Genomic DNA, 22,031 nt, shown 5'->3' with positions numbered 1-22,031 from the left:
AGACATTGGTTATCAAAAATAGGCGATGATGAGTGAAACAGAAATGGAGATGGACCAGGAAATGACCCAGAGTGAAATAGATCTGGAAGATCATGAACTACAGGAAATTCTCGATAAGGAAAACCTGGATCTGGAAGGATTCTTGATGCAGGGAACCAAGGGAGGAATAGATTCATTGCCTCAAGAATAATGCAATAGAATACAACAATTGTTTCTATGGAAAACTCAGGAAAGAGGGTTGGATAAAGGAAAAAGTGAGCAAGCTGACAAACACCATAAAGAATGGGAGAAATTATACAAAAAAGAGGAAATATTTTGGAGACAAAAGTCTAGAGTTCAATGGCTCAAAGAAGGTGAACGTAATACTAGATTTTTCCATAGATCCACCATGGCTAATAGAGCTCACAATAGAATCTCTTCGATATTGAATGAGAATGGGGAGCTTCAGACCTCTCATAAGAATATCGAAGCTATGTTGGTACAACATTTCAGAGGCATCACTAAGGAAAACAATTCAGACAGAGAGAAATGCATCAAGGAAATTACAAGACATATCCCTAAGCTGGTGTCTAGAGAGGACAATTTTAACCTGAATAAACCAGTAACCGAAGAGGAAGTCAGTGAGGTTCTTAAAGATATGCAGAATGGCAAAGCTCCAGGACCGGATGGTTTCAATGTAGATTTTTTTAAGGCCTGCTGGAATATTGTCAAACAGGATATTCTAAATGTTGTGGAGGACTCCAGAAGAAACAGGACTATTCTGAAAGCCCTCAACACCTCCTTCATTTCCCTAATCCCCAAACAGGATTCAACCCTGACTGCTGATAAGTACAGACCCATTGCTTTATGCAATGTGGTATACAAAATAATATCCAAGGTATTGGCTAGCAGACTCAAACCTCTACTTCCTTCTTTAATTTCAGGGGAACAATCTGGTTATGTGGAAGGCAGACAAATCCTAAATAACATTATTCAAGCCCACGAGGTAGTTCACACGCTAACTAGCAAGAGGCAGGCTGGTATGATCATGCAATTGGATATTGCCAAAGCGTATGACAAGGTGAATTGGATTTATATCAAGAAGGTCCTTACTGCTTTTGGGTTCGATCACAACTGGGTTAGTTGGGTTATGGCTCTGGTTACTTCTTCCAGCTTTTCAATTTTGGTGACCGGCTCGCCCTCAAAGATCTTTACTCCTTCTAGAGGCCTTAGGCAGGGAGACCCACTCTCTCCCTTTCTCTTTATCCTTATGATGGAAGGACTGGGTAGGTCCATTAAATAGGCCAAGGTCTTGGGCAAGATTAAGGGCCTTCAATTAATGGAGAACGGTCAGGCACTGACTCACCAACAATTTGTGGATGACACCATGCTGCAAGGAATTCCCACAGTTAAAGAAGCTTCAGCTTACAAACAAATCCTGAATGACTTTGCCATGGCTACAGGTATGGAAGTTAATCTCTCTAAATCAAAAATATTCTTCTTAAATACTAACATTGCAATTCAGAGAAATATCTCCAGAATTCTGGGCTTTCAAAGGGATTCCCTCCCTTCAAAGTATTTGGGAATTCCCCTCACAGCTAGACCAATGCACAAAAGTATTTGGGAACCAATGCTCAATAAGATGCAAGACAAAGTCAAAAAATGGACTATCAGATCGTTGAACCTAGCTGGTAGGTTGGTTCTGACAAAGGCCGTTCTCCCTGTTTTCATATTATCAGCCCTCCCAGGTCCTAAAGGTGTCTTACAACAATTCAGGAATATCTAGAGAGACTTCCTTTGGGGCAAGGAGGAAACAAGGAAGAAATGGGCCCTTGTTTCTTGGGATAAAATCTGTAAACCCAAGAGCCACGAGGTTCTACGCTTAGATGATCAGGAGATTCTTAGTAAAGTTTTAGGAGCCAAACTTTGGTGGCGATGGGTTAAAGAACCAGAAGCTCAATGGGCTAAGACCTGGAAAGAAAAATATGCAAGCTCCTGGCAAACAAGTGATCTTATAAGAATGTCTGGAAACATAAAGGGCTCTTACATCTAGAATAAAGCCTAGGAAAATAGAAGCCTAGTACAAAAAAACAGTTTTTGGGAAATCAGAGCAGGAGATCTAGCTCTCTTTTGGGAAGACAAATGGCAACAAGAACAAACACTGTTAAGAGAAGACTTTATGAGCCTCAAGCAGGAAACAAACTCCCAAGGATTAAACAAAGTAAAGGATTTCTGGGATCTTCATCATAACTCGAGAAAGTGGAGAAGTTGGAGAAGCATAGACTGCAGAGATGACAGTCCCATAAAAATAAAAGTAGAGGCACTCATGAGCATGTTAAAACAAAGGAAGATCTTGGTAACAGAGGGGTAGGATCAGTTAATATGGGACCTCAATAAAGAAGGAACCTTTAATCTTAAGGAAGAAAAAAGAATTATCCTGAACCTAGATTCCTGTGTTTCGGCAAAATCCTGGCAACAACTTTGGAGTCATCAAGGGTGGATGAAGATCAAGCTTTTCATGTGGTTGGTACATCACAAGAAAATATTAACTTGGGACAATATTAGGAAAAGGGGTGTTATGGGGCCTTCTAGATGTCAGCTATGTGAAGCTCAAGAGGAGACAATGGAGCATATTCTCAATAGCTGCACTTACACCACCTGGTTGTGGGATTCTTTTGCCACCATTTTTCAACAGACAGACAGAGATAAAGGAAGTATCATTAATACCCTAAACAAGTGGAGAAGAAACTTTACGGAGAATGAGCTCCTTAATTTGGCTTGGGCCTTTACGCCAAGCTTCATTATCTGGAATGTTTGGAAAGAAAGGAACAAAAGAATTTTCAAGGATGAAAAAACTATTCCTCTTCGCCTATTGGATCTGATCTTGAAACAAATTAAGGAGACAGTTAGCACCACTGTTAGCAATTACCCCAAGAATCCTCCCACAGAGACTGAGTTGAGAACTCTCAGGAAACTAGGTATACAAGAGATCATTCCCCAAGGATTAAATAGGAAGGAAATAGCTTTGGAAATAGAAAAGGAGTTCTGGCATCCTCCACCGAAAGGTTATCTGAAATGCAATATTGATGGTGCTTCAAAATGCAACCCGGAATAGCTGGTTATGGAGGGGTGTTAAGAGATGAAGAAGGAAACATCATCTTCATCTTCCACTGCCATTTAGGCAAAGCCACCAACAATATGGCTGAATTAATGGCATTGGAACAATGTCTAGAGCTTCTGAAATTGGAACATAGCTCAAATGTCATTATAGAAGCGGACTCAGAGATCACCATAAACTCTGTTAAGAGAATCAGTTGCGGAACAACGCCGAAGAAAGTCTCAAAACACTGGAAACTAATCCAAGTTTACCAAAGAATTCAAAAACATCTCCAGAGTCTTCGAATTGTTAGTTTCAACCATGTTCGACGAAAAGCCAATAAACTAGCGGATATACTAGCTAATTAAGGAGTGATTAATTTTGAATGCAGGATTGAGATGAAGTGGTAGGAGACGCCTCAGAGAAAATTAAAATCTCTCTACAATGAGCAAGCAGTAGAGGACAGAGAAACTTTTAGATACTGGGCCAGAGTGAAAGGCACGGAATGAAGTTTTCTCAGCAAGTTCAATCACAATACTTCGGTATGTACCTTGGAGAAGGGCAAGCAAAGATCGGTCACAAAACACCCCGGTGTAAGTTGACCAGTCTCCTCTTTTTTTCGGACTGCAATATAGGGGTCAAATTACAGTCAGCTACAGTCTCCGGTGCAAGTTCCGAAGCGAGCTTGCACGGGAAGGGCGGTTGGATTTTTCCAGCGGTGGCAATTTACTTGCAATCCTCTTGCGGAATGGAAAACCAGGCACAAAGCAGTTTCCAGGTGATCGCATGGCTCCTGAGCGGTAAGTGGTATTGGAGATTTGGAAGCGATTCCATTAGGCTTCCAACACGTGGCAGGGGGGTGGTAAGGAATACCACCCTCCATCGCGCACTAATGATCGGTCATCTTGGCAGTGCGATATTTCTCCAGGCCATTGGATTTCGCAGAACGAATCGACGGTTAGAAATGACTGTGCTGTTTTGTGGGGCCATGTCTTTTATCCACGAGTCTTATCAGGCTTTTCGGGACAGTGGCGTGGGGGAGTTAGCAGAGTTTTCCATTTGGTTGGAGAATCATATAGTTCAACTTAATGTATTATTTGAGAGGTTAGCATTGAATGTTGTAGAGGTGAGGGTCATGTCTATGGCAGAATGCCCTTGGTATTTCCTGAGTCCATGAAGATGAAAGGTTTTTTGTATATGCTGTAACATTATTTTTGGTTTAATGAAATAGAAGGATCATCTCTTGCTTCAACAAAAAAAAGAGATATGATGATTATATTGTGACTTTAATTCATACAATTGTATTTGGTTATTTTTTAACTAAATTATATAATGGTTAAGAGCGTGTGTTTTATTTTAAGACATTATTTAAATTCAAAGTGCAGTGAAATATGTACACATTCACAAACTTTATCAAGCCTCTCAAATAAAGATGTTTGATACATTAGTATTATAATTGTTAATTTTTTTAACAAGATCGGTTAGATGATATATTACCAAAAAAGGGTGTAGAGAAAGCTCCAATTACATTCAGCTATATTGCGATAGTAGACTAAGCAACGAGACGAGATCGCAGTCCCTTCTCTTATGCTTAATTTCCAAACTTCATAGATTTTATTCTAGGATATTGTTGGACGTATTGACCTACTAAGAAAACAAATTTACATAACATAATTTCTCATTGGGTTTATGGCTTGTTGACTAAGTATTCTTGGGCTGCTTCATTCATTTTGTTGTTGTTGGCTGAGTTTTTTCCTTCACTACTCATGTTGTTGCTCTTGTAGTATTCTACTGCTTCCTGTAGATGTTTGCACTTGGTTTTCAGATCCTTTATCTCATGCTATTGCGCTGCCATATTTTGCTTCTGAAAGTTGTACTCCATTCTCATTTCACTTCTTAGATCTTTGAGAGACTGCTGCAGCCAATGTATCATGACCTTGTTTCCTTTGCATGTTGGGCATGAGTCGTTCCTAGTTGCCTTCTCAGTGGGGTTAAACTCCATCTGACTGTTGTTTCCCCTTGCTTTGTTGTAGCTTCCTATGCTCCCTTGATCCATCATTGTTCTGATTTGATGGCCTCTGCTATGAAATTCTTGAGTAGCTGTGGATATTGCCGCTGAGCTAGATAATATGAGAGAGGGCCTGTATTTATGAAGAGGGGGATGAAAATTGCAGCGAAAATTATAACTCTGCAATAAGAGCTAGATGAGGGTAGGTAATAGCTTGATCAAATAAAAAGGCTGCCTGCTGAATAGTGTTTGCAAGGGGACAAGGAGTAGCGACGTAGTTGAGTAGAAAAGCTGGTGAGCAAGGGAATTACGTGAGGGAGGGAGGCTGAGAAGGGGTTGCATGGAGAAGGCAGCTGAGCAAGACAACATGGAGGAATGGGAGCTGGGGAGGGGGATGCGCAGAGAAGATCGCACAACAAACTACGTGAGGGAGGGAAGCTGGGCAGGGGCTGCGTGGAGGGAGGCAGCTGAGCAAGATAGCGAGGAATGGGAGCTGGGGAGGGGACTGCATAGAGAGTACTACATACAGAGCAGGGGACCACATGGAAGCGAGAGGGAGGGGACTATGTGGGTGTGTGAGGGAGCATAGAAAACTGTGTGAGGGAGGGAGGGGAGTGCGTGGATGCTTGAGGGAGCACAACAAACTGCGTGAGGGAGGGAAGCTGGGCAGGGGCTGCGTGGAGGGAGGCAGCTGAGCAAGATAGCGAGGAATGGGAGTTGGGGAGGGGATTGCGCAAAGAGGACTGCATAGAGAGCAGGGGACCATGTGGAAGTGAGAGGGAGGGGACTGCGTGGGTGTGTGAGGGAGCGGTGCTTTGATGCAGACCTGGAAGCGCCGAGGGGAGTTGAATCCTCAGGCCAATGATAATTTGCACTGTGCACTCTTTTTTTAAATCTTTTGCGTTGCATGCTTGCCTCCAAGCATGTGGTTGTAGCAGTCCCCCATGCATTGGAGATGAGAGTTGTCTCTTGCACACTTTTTCCTTTTCTGGCTTGGTTTCCTTCTGAGCTGAGCTCTGCTTGCTCATGAGATTTTTGACTTTGATTGAAGTTTCTGAAGATGATCCTTTGTACTTCCACTTTTCCTTGCTTCTTCCTCTGTCTTTCCATGATTTTCTGGGATTTTTTTGGGTTGTCACTTTTTTTCTTTGTTTTTTGATTTTTTTTTTTTTTCCATAATTTGTCTTGCTTTGTCCCTTTTTTCTCCAGTACATTAATCTTTTCAAATTCATTTTGATCTTATGGCACAGGGTGTTGGTATTCCTCATTATTATCCCAGACTCTTCCTTCATTCATCTCCACTGCTTGATTTGCATGAAAATCTGCCTACTGATTGTGAAGTCTCAGTTTATGTTTGAAAGTTACACTTCCAAAGTCTTCTAGATTCCTTCTTATTGTTTTGATAATTCTACTCATAAAATCGTTGCTTGGACTTTTGGTTCAGTTCATTGCCTCAATTATGATGGCTGAATCTCCCAAAATTATTAGATTTTGGATTCCTCTTTTTTTAATTATTTTTGTCCCCGTGAACAAGCTATATGCTATGGCCTTATTATTTGAAATTTGTCCCAATCCCCATTCATATGTGACAATTTTTTTCCCACTTGGATCAAAAATTATTCCACCTACTCCTGCCTTTCCAGGATTATTCTTGGAGGCTCCATCAAATTGCAAACAGTATCTATTTTGTTGTCTTTTCCAACTTTCAGTTTCTTCTTCAGTCATTCTCAATTTCCAGTTTTTCCCTAAGCTTTCTTTTCTTTGTCCCTTTTTACCATTGTTGTCTATTATGGCTTTGCTAAGCCATTCTCTTTATTCTTATTGAAGAATACTATAATCCGTTGGGGCAGTTCCTTTTTCATTGAATATTTCTAAAGTTAATCCCCATACTTTTGATAATGTTTTTCCAATTCTAGGATTTTGGTTTTTAAAGATACACTTGTTCCGAGTCAGCCAAATTTGCCAGCATAGGACTGGAATACATTTCCAGATTCTTATAATTGTGACTTTCTTGTTTGTTGCATATGGGTAGGGTTTCTCCAGAATTTTGAGGAATTCTGGCAATGGTTTACCATAGTCTATATTTACTTCTAGCGGGCTCAAGAGCTACTCCCAGCATTCTCTTGAGAATTTACAGTCCTAAAATAAGTGTTGAATGGTTTCTTCTGCCTGCTGGCATAATGGGCATCTTGATGGCCCATGGAATCCTCTTTTTTTAAGGTTTTCGCCAGTCAGGATCTTTCCTTTTAATAGGGTCCAAATGAAAATTTTTATTTTAGGAAAACTTTCTGATTTCCATTCTATTTTCCATGGTTCCCATTCTCGTTGATTGGTTTGATCTTGAAGAATTTTATATCCAGTTTTGACTGTATATTTCCCATTACTTGGGTCCCAGATGTAATTGCCTTCCTCGTCACAATGAATTGGTGCTGCCCCCTTTAGATGTTGCTTGAGTTTATTCGATTGTCCTTCCATGTTTTTTGGGATTGCTGGCATTTTCCATTCCTCTCATTCCTTTTTATTCCACAGGGAGATTGAATGTAAGGTATTAAAGCCTTTCCCTCTCATCCATTCTTGAATGCAATCCATTTCTGGGTGATCCTGTAATGGGTCTTTTCCCATGATTATGTCTTCCCATATTGAGATTTTGTGTCCATTCCCAGGAGTTTTGGAGATGTGGCTGCCCATTATTAGAGTGAATCTTTTGACTAGCTTCCATACTTGGGTGCTTTGTCTTATTGGGATGTTCCCATTTAGTAGATTCTCCTTAGAGCCATTTAGATATTTGTTTATGAGGGCTTTTTTCCACCAATTCTCGTTACCTGTTATGAGTCTCTAGACAATTTTCATTCCCAAGGCTGCATTCATGAGCCCAGGCAGCTGAATGGACAAGCCTCCTTGTTCATATGGTAGCACTACTTGTTCCCACCTTACCAAAATAAAATTTTTGTTTTCCTGCTTCCCACCCTGCAAGAGAAAACTTCTTAAAATTAATTCCATCTGCTTGTGGGCACTTGCTGGTGCCATGATTAGTGCATATTGGTATATTGGTAATGCAGCAATGAGAGCTTTAATTAATATCACCCTTCCAGCCATATTTAACCACATCATTCCCCAATTATTTATCCTGTTTTGCATTTTCCCAATTTGTTTTGTCCATATTTCTGCCTACATGATCTCTTTTGATATTGGTAATCCTAGATAGAGAAAGTGATTCCAATTTTCCTGTGCTGGGATTTCCATGATTTGGGAAATTCTTTGCATAGTTCGTGGTGGAATGTTCCACCCATAGATCCTGCATTTTGTATTGTTCAAAATTCCACCTGACACTTGCATAAATGCATCAATTATTCTTTTAAATCTTCTCACTATTATTGTTGATGCTCCTCCCATCAACAATCTATCATCTACAAACAAGGATTGATTTATGGTCTTTATTCCTTTTGCTATTCTCAGTCCTGTGATAGTTCTTTCTTTCCTCTGTGTTTCCAATGCTCTACTAAGAGTTTCTGCCATTATTATATATAGAAATGGTGATAGAGGGCAGCCTTGCCTGAGGCCTCTTGTGCTTTGAAAAAATTCATTGGGTCTTCCATTGATGAGGGGGGCTATCAAGGGAGGGAATATGAATTCTTGTATCACTTCTATTATTTCTTTTGAGAAGCCCAGTTTCTGAAGTACAGCCAGTAGATATGAGTGGCTGACTCTATCGAAAGCGTTTTCCATATCTAGTTTGATTATCATACCTTTTTCTTGCTTTAAGATACTGGAGTGGACAGCTTCCTGAACTATGATGACATTGTCAATGATTTGTCTGTTTGGGAAAAACCCTCCTTGGTGTTCTGAGATTATTAAGTGCAACACTTTCTTTATTCTGTTGGCCACAATTTTTGTTATTATCTTGTAGGAGGAATTGCACAGAGAAATGGGCCGGAACTTATTGAAGGTGGATGGATTTGCTTCCTTTGGAACCAGAGCAAGATAGGAAGATCTTGTGTGGCCTCCCATTTTTTTTTAAACATTCTTTGCCATTCTTAAGAAATCCTTTCTGATTGTATACCAATGATTTCTGTAGAAGGCTATTGTGAATCCGTCTGGCCTAGGCGCTTTGTTCGGATGCAGGCTCCAAATGGCCTCCACAATTTCTTCTTCTGTGAGGTCCTTACACATGTCTTTGTTTTGTTCTTTTTTGATTTTCTTCTTTGTGTGCTGCAAAATTTCTTCATATTCAGCCGTTTCCTCCATTGCTGACAGTAAGTTTTTGAAGTGCTTGTGGGCTACTTTTTTTATTTCTTCCGCTCCTTTGATTTCTTGATTTTCCACTTGTATTTTTTCTATCTGGTTTCTAGCTCTTCTGATTTTCATACTGTTATGAAAAAAGGACGTATTCTTATCCCCTGCCTTGAGCCAGAGGATTCTAGATTTCAGTCTTGCCTCTTCCTCCTCTTTCCTGTTTTCCCTATATATCTCCCAGAAAATTTCTTTCTCTTTAAGGTAGTCTTGCTTGCTTTCTTCTTTACATTCTTTTTTAGCCTGCATGTTATCCATTTTCTATTGTAGCTATTTTTTATTTTCTTTTTATTTATTTCATGTAACCTTGCCCATTCTTTTAGCTTGGTTCTTACACTTTTTAATTTTGTCTCCCATATGTACTGTGGTGAGCCTGATATTCTTGGTGCCCATGTTGCTTTAACTAATTCGTTGATTTTTGTGCTGCTGTCCCAAATTGCACTATACCTGAACGGGAGTGGGCCTTGGTTTTCCATTTTTCCCATTGCTATTACAACCGACTTATGGTCAGAAGTTGTGGTGTGAATGATTTTGGATTTGATAGAGTTGTACAGTGCTACTATGTTGTCTTGAATCAGGATTTTGTCCAGTCTTTCTTTTATGTTACTTTTACCCACTCTCTTGTTATTCCAGGTATATTTTCCATTGTTTGGAGGAATGTCCAGAAGGCTATACTGTTCCATTATTTCTTCCAAAGAGTTTCGGGATGGATCCTCTTGAAAGTTTCCTCCAAACTTTTCCTCTATACTTCTAACCAGATTTAAATCTCCTCCTAAAATTATTTTTCCAGCTTGTGTTTCTTGTAATACTTCCTTTATTGTTGCCCAACACTGTTCTTTCTCCTTATAGTGGTTGGGGGCATATATATTTATCACCCTATATTTCTCTTATGTGTTGGTCCTCCTAAGATCCGTTAAAATCTAGTGCTGCCCTGTGTTTTTCCCCATTAATTCCCACCTTCCTTTTTTTTCCAGATTGTGCATATGCATCTTGATCCTCCAGTTTCCTAGATTGCTTCCCCTTCATATTGCCTGAACTTTTTTTTAAGATTTTCCGATTCTTGGTTGTTTACTTTGTCTCATGGATCATAAGGATATTTGGGTTCTCTTTTGTCAAAATATCTCTTGTTGCATTTTCCTTAACAGGGCAGCCCATTCCTCTGCAGTTCCAGGAGACTATTATCATTATTTACTTGTTCGGTGGTGCATGGCTCCTTTCCCCTTATGCTGGCTTTTCTCCATATTTCCTATACTTTTCCCTAGATAAGTGTCCATGGGTTGTTGTGTTCCTAGGGCCATTTCTTTTGTTGCTGCTTCATCCCTTACTTCTTTATTTGTCTTTCTTCCAACCCTTTTTTAGTTTTTTGCAGTTGGTAATGCTTCTTTAGCTTGTTTTTTGGTTAATATCTTGTCTACTAAAGGAGGGGTAGAGAGGTGAATTGAGTCTCTAGGGGAGGGGGGGGGGGGACCGTTGGGTGATTGGAGAGCGTGGGGTTCTAGATCTAGCTTTGGCTCCAGGGGATGGGGAGTCTGATGTGAGCAGAGGATCAAAGGGGTTTTGGCTAGCTAAGTTTTCTTTTGGCGAGAGGGAGAGGGCTTCAGCAGATTGTGAGGGTTGAGAGGAGAGCTAGACTGGTTGTTTGTTGGCTATCTTCTTTCGTTTGACCTGTTCCCATTTATTTTCCGGATCCTCAATCTTTTCATTTTCATTTTCTCTATTTTTTGTACATCTATTTGCAAAATGACCGTATTCATGACATACCTTACATTTGAAGGGGATTTGCTCATAGTCCAGCTGTTGTATGTGCGTCCACTGATCCACTTTTATTTTGATAGCTTCAGGGAGACCTTTGCCTAGATCCACTTCCACGCAGATTCGGGCGCATGCATGCATGTTTTCTTTAGGCTCACATCTATCTATGTATTTCCCAACTATGTTTCCTATTGCTTTGACTGAATCATCTCCCCAACAGTGGAGAGGCAGATGCGGCAATCTTACCCATACTGGAACAACATTTGGGACGTCCATTTCTGGGTCAAAGTCCGGTGTCCATCTGTTCAAATACAGTCCCCTTGTATCCATAAAATATGGATCGTTCCTGAATATCAGATCTCGGTCCTCTTTGGTTTCGAAGTGGAAGGTGTAGTAACCTCTACCACAAAATCTGATTGAGATCTTCCCAGATATTGTTGTAGCCTAGTTTCTTTCTACCCACTTTTGCACAGTCTTGGGTGATGGCCACAACCCAGTAAACTGCCCTACTAACCCTCATTCTGCCAGGGAGAGTGCTGCTTTTCTTGGGAGTGCTGGAGGGAGAGATATTTCTGGTATTTCTTCCATTTTTTTAACAAACTTTGAAACTGACGGTCTGTTCTTTGCTGGACCCATTGCAGAGATGAGGGAAGCAAAAGATTTTTCTGTTACTTCTGATTCTTGCTGGTGATCTGTGTGATGATGATCTTCCTCTTCCGGTGGATCCATATTGCTCAAACCCTAGCAGCAGGAGGCCGCTGAGGGCCAATACGATCTGGGGCAGTATCTGCCTGAAAACTGCAGCTGCGATCTCGCCTTCCTCTTTCTGTCGTTCTGACCTCAGCAGCAAGGGCCACTGAGGCGCAGCGAATGTTGCTTCGCGCTGGGAGCTGCAGCAGCAGCTAGGGCTGCATGCTATCCTCAGCTGCTCTCCTACCATCAATCTAAAAAAACATATTATTTATTATTGTTATTATTATTATAACAAAACTTTAATAATTACTTTATTTTATTTTATATTTATATTGAAATATATTTTTGATTGTTTAATGAATGATTGAAAATAACTAGCCTAGATCTATCTTAACTCCATATTTACCAAGCGTCCATAGGGATCAATGTCCATAGGGATGCAAACCTCTTTTAGAGTGAAAAGAGATTTGATCCCTCTTGGCCCTTGGTAGATCCAAAGTTAAGATGTATCTAAGCTGGTTTAATTCCCCCCTCTAAATAAGATATATTCCACATGAATAGACCTAGAGTTAAGATGGATCTAAGCTTGTTTAATTCCCCCCTTTAAATATGATATATTCCACATGAATAGATCTAGAGTTAAGATGGATCTAAGCTTGTTTAATTCCCCCTTTAAATAGGCTATATTCCACATGAATATTAAAAAACCACGGATAAATTGACGAAGATCGTGTATTAACAACAAAGTAGAATTTATTTTTATTATTTTAGTTTAAATTTATTTTTATTTTAACGTAGAGTTATTTTTATTTTTATTTTTACTTTTATTTTATTTTGACTTAGTGAATTTGTTTAAAAGGCATTACAACATCTTTACCATATTGGACTAAAAAGCACATCTCAACACAAATATTGATTTATTATTATATTAAAAAATAAACAATAAAAAAAATATAAATTTTAATTTGAAAAAAAAAAAGATAATAATAAATTACTTTAAATATATAATAAAGAGTTATGAGAAACAAATCATAAAGAACAAAGACAATACATTTATTAAGTCATTGTCCAATAGAAGTATATTAACAATTGCACCAGATGTAGCCTTGAGGGTTACCTCAATTGGTCGAGTTCTTATTGTTAAAAACACCTTGTTAGTGGGAGGTCACTGTGTCAATTCTCTTCGATGCTCTCGGGGTTAGGCTCTATTAATGAGCCAATAAGAAGTGGGGTTAGGCACTATTAATGAGCCAATAAGAAGTGATCCCTTCGAGTGGATATTCCTAGATATTTCCATGGACATAGTAGCACCAATCTCTAGTGTATGTGAACCACACTTAAAAAAATATTGCACCTGATGTTGCATAGGAAATGTCGTGAGTAGTATAGATGAAGAAAAAAATAATTTGCACCTGATGTTGCATAGGAAACGTCGTAAGTGAGTAGTATATATGAAGATGTGTTGAGAGGCGCTCTACGTCCTAGTATAGGGGATATGTGTAGGTGTAATGTAAGTATGTATGTATGTCGATAGTTTTTAAATGTTGACAAAAAAATATATCATAAAAAAAATTTAAAACATATATAAAAATATTTTAGCATGTAGATTTTCTACAGTTACGTACATAACTTCATGATCATCATATAAAAAATATTCCAATTAAAACATATATACAATACCATAGCTTAACAATATCATATGCCCAAAAAACATAACTCATTTCACAATCAAAATATTTAATAAATTAAAATTTCACAATCAAAATATTTAATAAATATTTTAATTTTATAACATTTTATAACATTTTTTTAATTAAATCTAAAAGTGAAAATGTTATAATTACTTTTGAGATATATCTAAGGCTCTATCCTCACTATTACTAAACCATACAGATTAAATCAAAGTTTTAATAAAATAAAAATTGAGAATATTTTTTATATATATAGATGTGAAACTTATATAAGTAATATTATTATGAACCAGCATAGATCTATCTTAATTAAGGATTTACAAAGAAAGGAGAGGAATCAAATCTCTCAAAATGTTCCTCAAATTTTGCACTCAAAAAAAAGTTTTCTTCTTGAGATATTTGATCTCTCTCAACACTTGGTAGATCCAGAATTAAGATAAATCTATGCTAGTCTAAATATAGCTCATTTTAAGTAAAAAAACAAAATCTTAATATTATTTCTACTGAGTAACCTTTTATAATTAGATCATTCGTCTTTTCTTTATCACATGAAAATTCAAACAAAGAATTAAAACTCTTGAATGAACTCCCCTCTTTTCATTTTTCCCACCACTTTGTTTCTTCAGATGATTTGTTATACAATTGTATTATTATCCATTGTTGGTTTCATGTCCACATAGCCTTCCTTCATAATGGATGTGTGCACGATGCAAGGTCCACGTGTCAACACATACGTTTCCACAACGAAAAATCTCTTTAGATTTGTGCCACCTGTGCTTAAATCCTATCATTGTATATCGTAAGTGAAGTGTGCCCCATTTGATTCCTCTACTATTATTTATTTCCCACGTATTAGTGTCGTGATTATCTACATTCTCACAAAGGTTAGGCTTATTAGGTGTTACCTCTCCCAAAAGTATGATAATTAGATTTATGGAGAACACTTACTCTAGTTTTGTTAACAATAAAATTTATAATGAGATAAGCTATACCACTTAATTTTCATAGATCAAAGTCCTTTGAAGAAAGAAAAAATTGATTGGATAAACTGCATTATCAAATTTTCACAAATCAGAGTCCTTTGAACAAAGAATAAATTGATAAGATAAATTGCATTATCAATGATATTTGTATTGTGATTTTTTCAAGTCCTCATTAAAATAACAATGATCATTCATCCACCTAATTTTCTGTAGTTGATAGTACATCTATCGTTTAGAGGTTAATATCCTATTATTATTAGTAGTACATTTAACAAAATGAGGCATTGATGTATGGCATAAGGTGACTTCCAAAGAATAAAAACCCCAACACTTTGATCTAGGTGGATATTGGTGACCACCCGTCTATTCCACTTGGACCCCCACCATTATTTCTTTCAGTTTTTCAGTTTCCTTAATTGTAATATAATTTACTATTTTTGGCAGTTTTTCATGTCCTAAACTCCCGGAGCCATTTTGAGGCCCTAAACAACGTTTTTTTGGAAAAACACTAAAGGTGAGTACGAGTTTTCAACTCAACATTAATTGTCAACAGTTGTAGTCCTCGGATAGATCTTTCTAACGAGGTATCATGTGCGTCAAATGGAGATAGTATGCCAAAATTACGACCCTGAGAAATTGATGTACCAATTTACTCCAACAGGGCCCATAGTTTGGTGTTTCATCTCCTAGGATTAGGTTTTTGGATGTTTGTGGTTTTTTATTGTTTCTCAATAATAAATAGGCCTTCAAGCCTCATTGTAACATAGTTCAGAGGCATGTAGCCACCACATCTCTTCTCAGAGATAAGCTACCATCACCCAAGCTAGTTTATTTCCACTTTGTATGTAAGCATATTTCAATTCCTTGATAATAATGAAATGAATTTTTATTTCTATTGCATCTTTGTGTTTATGGTTATATTTGTAATTTGTTGTGTTCATGTTTAAATTCATATCAGTGGTATCAGAGCGATATTCTTTTTCTCGATCCTTCTTTTCATGTCCCCAACGAGGTTGGGGTATAAGGAGTTAGGGCTCGATTTGGTTAAACCTTTGCAAGATCAGCCTCTCAAACCCCGACAGCTGCCCATGGGGGAAGAAAAGAAAGACGATGAAGTAGGAAATCCTATCAAAATATTGCTCAAGGAGGCCCTCGAGAAAGAAAGAAACGTGATGATGGATAACTTTGTCTAGATCCTTCAACAGTTGCCCACCGACGACGCATCCACATCCAACAAGCACTCTGGAGGTGCCACTCCTTTTAGGGTACAAACTTTGACATTCCCACATTTGAGGGCCAAATAGATGTAGACGTTGTAGATAAATTGTTAAATCTAATAGAAGGTTATTTTTCTGTTCATGATTTTTCCAGCCAGGAAAATATTACTTTTTCTCTTCTCAAAGCTGCCCCCCACGTCAAGGACTAGTGCGAAACCTACTGTGAGCAGAAGGATGAAAGTATCCCCTCACTTTTTTCAACTGCACCCACTTAGAATTTGTTCCGAGACGCCATCAAGGAGCAGTACTACCTTGTCGGGAGATATGAAGATAAATACATAAAGTGGACCATGCTATGGTAAGGAAGGGACCAAGATGTGCCAGAGTTTACCAATGTTTTTCATACCCTTCACACGAAGTTGGGTATCAAGTATTCTAAGAAAAATTTGGTACTCAAGTATAGCGGACGCCTACACAGATACATCTAGATGAGATGGAGTTCTTGGACATCTCCTTGCTTAGCATGGTGTACCGATACACTGCAAAGGTCGAGTAGAAGCTTAAACAGAAAAAGCGAGACTTTGGATCTGCGAATTAGAAGCAAGCAAAAGGTGCCCCCAAATCATAGAACAAAGGACAAAGCCAAGGTGGGGCGGCCCATGATAACCTTCCAAATCCGCAATAAAATAACAACACCACATAGCCGAAGAAGGACATAGGAAAGTGGTGTGAGTTCCATAAGAGCTCCACTCACAACACAAGTGAGTGTTGGGTCAAGCAGTCATTGGTGGCCAAGCTAAAGGCTTCTGCATTTGATGCATGTTCCAAATCTGAGTTAGAACCCGACAAGGGGAATGAAAAAGGGAAGCAGATTATCGATGCGAAGCCCAACGCTAGTGTTGCCACCATGAATATCCAGAAGGAGGAACCCGAAGATCTAGAGGAGGAGGAGCACATCTTCCACTACCATATGTGGGTAAAGGGTTCCCCGCTACAGTTCATTGTCGACAACAAGAACCAAAAGAACCTCATTTCAGTAGAGGTCATAAAGCGGTTGGGCTTACCGACCATAGCACACCCACAACTGTACACCATTGGGTGGCTTCACCAAGGACGGGATCTTTGTGTCAGCCAGCAGTGTCGCCTTCCATACAACATCAAGCCCTTCATGGATGAGGTATTATGTGATGTTTCTCCCCTTGATGTTTGTGATGTATTGTTAGGCCAACCATACTTGTGGAAGTGACATGTTGTGTATGAGTCAAAGCCTCACGTTGTTATTGTTACCTTGGGAAAATAGTTGTACAGGATACCAAAGGTAGCACTGCCTACTTCCATCTCTTTGGTTGCTGCAAAACAATGGAATAAGCTCATTTCTAAAACCATGAAAAAAAATATTCCTGATGATACGCCTTCAGGGAAAGAAGAAGACGGTGGCCATGAACTCCAGACAGGGCCCCTCCACACGACAACAACATATGGACAAGATCGTGGAGGAGTACGAGGACATCTTCATTTCCCTTGTAGGGGTGCCTCTGCATTGTCAGGTCAAGCACTCCATCAATTTGACCCCATGTGCATCGTTGCCCAATGGACCAATATATCGGTGCTATGTTATGGAGAACGACGAAATGAAGAGGTAGATTTGGGAGATGTTGCAGAAAGGTCACATTTGGTTGAGTTCATTTCCCTGTGGGAACCCGATCGTATTAGTATAGAAGAAGGATGAGACTTGGAGACTTTGTATTGACTATCGAGCACTTAACAAGATCATTGTCTGGAATAGGTACCTAATCCCACGGATTGATGACCTTCTGGACCAACTCAAGTGGGGAAAATATTTCAGCAAGATGTACTTGAAGTCCAGATATCACCAAGTACCAATCGAACCCTCCGATGTGTGGAAGACTACCTTCAAAGCCAGGGAGGGCCTTTTAAAATGGTTGGTTATGCATTTTGGGTTGACGAATTCTCCTGCAACGTTCATGAGCATGATGGATGACATCTTGCAGCCATTCACCAACTCATTTGTAGTGGTATACTTGGATGACATCCTAATCTTCAGCCAGAGTTAGGAAGAGCACCTCCAACACATCCGACAGGTTCTCCAAACACTGCAATAATGCAAGTTGTGTGCCAATTTGGAGAAATGAACTTTTGGCATGACCCAGGTTCACTATCTGGGATACATTATTGATGAACGAGGAGTGCATGTGGATCCAGCCAAGATCCAAGTCATTCGGGATTGGCTGGCCCTAACCACTCTGACAAAGCTACGTAGCTTTCTAGGTCTTGCCAATTTTTACCGCAGGTTTGTGTTGGGGTTCTCTCATATCACTTGGCCATTGAGTCAAGTCACCAAGGGAGGAGTCAAAGCAAAATTATTTTGGTTTGAATCTCAACAGAAGGCGTTCAGAGAGTTGAAACATCACCTCTGCTTTGCACCAGTGCTCACATTACCTTGCAACAACCATTTGAGATCGAGACAGATGCCTCTGACTATGTTATTGGGGCTGTCCTTACTCAATAGGGGCATCCAGTGGCATATCACAGTGAGACACTTTTAGACACAGTCCAGAAGTATCCCACTTATGACAAAGGGATGTATTCCATTGTGCAGGCCTGCTAAAAATGGAAGCATTACATTTTGGGGAAGGAAATGGTCATCCACACAGACCACCGACCCCTACAGTTCATATAGACAGAAGGGAAGTTGCAAAATGATCACCATCAGAAGTGGTCCACATACCTGCAACAGTTCCATTTGAATATCAAGTATAAGAAGGACAACACTAATAATGTTTCAGAATGCCTTAGCCGATCACCAATCATGGCGTTAACCACTGTGCTCAACTCTTGTGGGTACGAGACTTATGATTGGCCACTTCTCTACAAAAGTGACCCAGAATTTAGCCACACATATGAGACACTCTTGGAGGGTCAACAATTTGCAGATTTTCACCTCCATAGAAAATTTTAGTGGCGAATGTTCGCCCTTTGGCGAAATTAAGGGGTTTTAAATTTTTAGTGGGCAAATATTTTGTATCATAGTACATTTTTTCAAATCACCCCAAATAGCCCACCTTATTTTAAGGGAGAGTGTAAAAAAGGTAAATTTAGCCCTTGAAATTAGAAGTTACAACCTTCCATTCGCCCATTTTCAAGAATAGGTTTTATTTAAGTGAATCCATTCGCCCATTTTCAAGAATAGGTTTTATTTAAGTGAATCCTATGGGTCAAAGGCCCAAATACCATATTTATAAAAGAGATATGGTAAATTAATAAAAATATAAATATGAGAGGTATGGTAAATAAATAAAACATTTTTTATATTTACTTCATAAGTCACCTTATATACATGAAAGGGTGTAAACAAATAAAAATATAAGTAAAGTGGAGGTATGGTAAATAAATAAAATGTCTTTTTATACTTACTCAAAAGGGATAGTAAATAAATAAAAATATAAATAAACTAGACACATGGTAAATAAATAAAACCTCTTTTTATATTTAGTCCATAACCCTCGTTCTATTTATGAAGGCTCAAGAAAGAGGTTTTATTTAAGTGAATCCTATGGGCCAAATACCATATTTGTAAAAGAGGTATGGTAAATTAATAAAAATATAAATAAACGAGAGGTATGGTAAACAAATAAAACATTTTTTTATATTTACTCCATAAGTCACCTTATATTTACGAAGACTCAAAAAATGCGTTATATTTAGGTGAAACCTATGGGCAAAATACTATGGGACAAATGCCATGGACTAGATTGTTATTAATGCCATGCAAAAAAACATTATTAACCCTAATATTAGTATTAATAAAAATAAAAATGGCACATGGTACTGACCCATGGTATTCACCTGGAATGTAGCCTATTTAAATGGGGGAATTAAACCAGCATAGATCCATCTTTACTCTGGATCTACTAAGCCCCGAGAGGTATCAAATATCGTGATATGCAAACTAGCATAGAGTGAAAAAATATTTGATCCGATCAAGAGTAAAAATGGATGTTGATGATGATGGTGATGGTTAACGTCCGCTAAGACCAAACATTGGTCTATCGGACCTAAAGAAACAAATTATTTATTTTGATTTAAGATTTTATTCCTATGCTCAAAAATCTTGGAGAGAAGCCTCCCGAGCTCACTATAATTTTGACATTGTAAAAGGCTAGGAAGGTCGGTGTTGTAATTTAATGTATGTTAAACATTTTAGCTTGGTTAAAATAAAAAAATAAAATAAAAATCAACTATTAATTTTATTAATTTTTACAAATTACTAATAGTAATTTTTAAGCTCTAGGTTTATGATAACCCATGGTAATACCATGGTATTCATGTGAGCATAGACTATTTAAAGGGGAAATTCTATCATCTTAGATCCATCTTAATTCTGGGTCTACCAAGTGCTCAGAGGGATAAATAGGTTTCATCCCCCTAAGAGTGGTAGATGTGGAGTTAAGATGGATATAGGTTGGTTTTTATGATAATGAAGATATTAAATAGACTTAGGAAATTATATTGTAAAAACATCTTAAGGTGAATGGTTAAAGCATAGACATTGGACAAGTATATTTGTATACTTCTGTTTTAAACTGAAACAAAAATCCAGGGCTAAAAGGTATGGATTGATTGCACTAGTCATCCTTCTATAACTTTCCAACATATGCTGGAGTAAACAGATTGTAATTTGGTTAATTTTTCTAATAGCAAACAGGAACATACTTGTGTATTGGCATAGTGGTTACGAGGTCCCTAGAAGTGATGAATTTGAATTTTTCTTGGTTTTATATATAGTATTAGGTTTTTTCTCATGCTTTCTGTGAATGGAACGAGTGAATTTTGTCCTACACCCACTAGGTTATCGATATGTAATTTCGGTAATTTTGATTTCAAAAGATATTTTAAAGGAATGCAATGATTTGATTTGTGTATTCAATAAACACAAGATTTTATAATTGAGTAAAATATTCGCCATGCCTGGAGAGAGATTCGCCAAAAAATTATATATACATATCATATTATTGATAAAATTGCCTTCCATTTTTCCTATATACCATGGAGATTCGCCCATTTATTATACATGTAAATTTAGGGGGGTTTCTTAAAATTTTCCCTATTCACCTCCATGATGCATTGTTATGCCACCTAGGACACCTTTGTGTTTCTTCAAGTGAGCATGCCAAGATGATTTGGGAAGCACACTACAGTCAGGTCGTTGGGCATTTTGGCGTCGAGGAAACAATGGCAGTACTGCAGAAGTATTTCTATTGGTCAAACCTTCAACAGGATGTCAGGAAGTACATCAGATCATGCATTGCCTGTGTCATTGCCAAACTGACCATCAAGAAGAAAGGCCTCTATACCCCACTGCCTACCCCTAGTCGACCTTGGGAATCCATCTCCATGGATTACATGTCTAACCTTCCTTCTACTAAGCATGGCAATGACTGTGTCTTTTTGGTCATCAACAGATTCTCGAAGATGCCCATTATGGCGGCCTGCAAGAAGAATATCACAGCAGAAACCACTGCTAAACTCTTCTTTGAATGACTGTGGGACACTTTGGGATCCCACAGTCTATCATCTCAAATCAGGACAACAGGTTCCTTTGTACATTTTGGTCCAGTCTCTGGTCGATGTTGGACACCAAGCTCACTAAGTCCACAACTTTCCATCCCCAAACTGATGACCAGACAAAGGTCATCAATAGGATGATCGTACATATTCTACGCATGCACAACTCAAATCATCCACGCACATGGGATGAGGGCCTCCCCTATGTCCAGCACAGCTATAACCAGGCTCTCCACAACTTGACTGGCCATAGCCCTTTTCAGGTAAGCTTGGGATTCCAACCTCTATGTCCCATTGATGTGGACATACCATTTGCAATTACTTAAGCAGATTCGTCTCATGTCCAGTCTGAAGCCGACAAGGCAAACAATGTCATTGAGCACATCCATCACATTTTCCAACATGTCCATGACATATTGGATAGAGCCAATTCTAAGTACAAGTAGCGGCATGATCAACATCGGGTTCCACACAAGTTCTAGGTAGGTGACAAAGTTTTGCTGCATTTGCAGAAGGAGCGCCTCCTTGGGCACCAGCACAAGCTTCGCCCACTCCGTTATGGTCCATACATCATCACCAAGACAATAGGGGAAAATTCCTTCAAGCTTAGTATTCTACCATTCCTTGGTTTGGACTGCCTTCAACCCTACTTTCCACCATTGTTAGACACATCTGACATTGCAGAACAAATCACACCAACAAAATTAAACCCAGACTGCATGGAACAAGCCAAAA

Source organism: Pinus tabuliformis, chromosome 1_1 (assembly GCF_031772625.1).
Source record: "Pinus tabuliformis cultivar Carrire ecotype Pingquan chromosome 1_1, CPIR1, whole genome shotgun sequence".
NCBI lineage: Eukaryota > Viridiplantae > Streptophyta > Pinopsida > Pinales > Pinaceae > Pinus > Pinus tabuliformis.
The sequence above is the reverse complement of the archived record's forward strand: the minus strand, read 5'-3'. Positions refer to the sequence as shown.